This window comes from Myotis davidii, unplaced genomic scaffold (genome assembly GCF_000327345.1).
Source record: "Myotis davidii unplaced genomic scaffold, ASM32734v1 scaffold533, whole genome shotgun sequence".
NCBI classification, from domain to species: Eukaryota; Metazoa; Chordata; class Mammalia; order Chiroptera; family Vespertilionidae; genus Myotis; species Myotis davidii.
This window is the reverse complement of record NW_006285996.1, coordinates 559,630-561,237: the sequence shown is the minus strand read 5'-3', so window position 1 is coordinate 561,237 and position 1,608 is coordinate 559,630.

Genomic DNA, 1,608 nt, shown 5'->3' with positions numbered 1-1,608 from the left:
CCTGCTCATTAGACTAAGATGTCCTCTATCGCTTGCACTCAAGAACCCTGACAGACAGAGGACGAATAGTGAGGGCATGAGACTGGGTAGATGGGCAGGGGCTGACTGGGACAGCCTCGTGTGCTGTAGGAGATAAGTTTCTGGAGCAAGGGGAGGGAAGATGTTAATAAGACTGGGCCCTTGTAGTAAAGATATTTCAATATTCCAAACAAGGATATTGAAAATGAGGGCCTTGACGTGGGCAACAGCATTAGAAATACAGAGAAGGGGAGGAGATAAAGAGCTACATAAGATAGGAAATAGGCAGGATTAGGTAGCAATGGGAAGGGGAGGGGAGGCTACGTGATTTTGGCAACAGAGTGGATTCTTTCATTCATTCACCTACTGCAGGCACTGTCCTAGGGGCCAGGTATACAGCAATAAACAAAACCACGCTCCCCTCCATGCAGTTTACAAACTGGGTTGGGGAAGACAGAAAAAACCACACACAAATAAGCAAAATATCTCCTGTGCCATATTAAGACAAGTAAGCCAGGTGAGGGAAATAAAGTCTAGGGATTGGGGGTCCCTACAGTAAGTGTACAGCAGGGTTTGTGCTGGCAAAGTCTTTGTTGTGAGAGGCTGTCCTGTGCATCGTAGGATACTTAGCAGTTCCAGTTGACTTCTACCAACTAGGAACCAGTAATATCCCCGGACACACACCAGTCATGACAACCAAAAACGTCTTCAATCATTGCCAAGTGTCCCAGGGCAGGGGCGAGGGAAGGTCACCCCTTGTTGAGAAGCACTGCTGTAGATCAGCTTGGGGTTTGTTTTATGGTGCAGCGTATGTCTCTCTTGGCAAATGTTTCACGTACTTGAAAAGAATGTGTTCTGCTATGTTAGTATTCTGAATTTCATGAGGAAACACAGGCACATCATTCTGTAACTAGGCTACACTTTTTAAAAAATGCCATGAAAACAAGCAAAACCTACAGAGGCGTTGTATAAATTAAAAAGGACTAAAGAGACACAACCACCAAATAAAATCTAAGAGCATGGATAAAAAGCTATGACACATTTGGGGGGACAATTGAAACTAAAATATGGACTCTTACATATTACTGAACTTTTAGGGATAGTGATGGTATTTAAGTTATGTAGGAGAATGTCCTTAGTGTTTGGAGATGATGTATTTTAGGATAAAATGTCTTGTCTTCAATCTACTTTCAGATCATTTCCATGTGCATGTGTATACGCTGATAACTAAAACCCACTTGGTTAAAATGTGTCTAAGAATTCAATCTTGTAAGAAAATTTTTTTAGAATATACACAGATAAACCCAGATGCTATATGTCAAACATTTCATAGCAATTTGCCTCTCAGGGTTCATTTATTAAAGACTTTCACAGTTTATGTTAAAATTCAAACACTATAGAAGTGTCTAATACTGAACATTTTTAAAATCAGAAATACTTTTTTTTTGATTGCTTAAAGTATTACAAAGGGTATTATATATGTGTCCTTTTTCCCCCCCGCCCTTCACAGTCCCCTAGCCTCCCCTACCCCCCAGTGTCTTATGTCCATTGGTTATGCTTATATGCATGCATACAAGTCCTTCAGTTGAT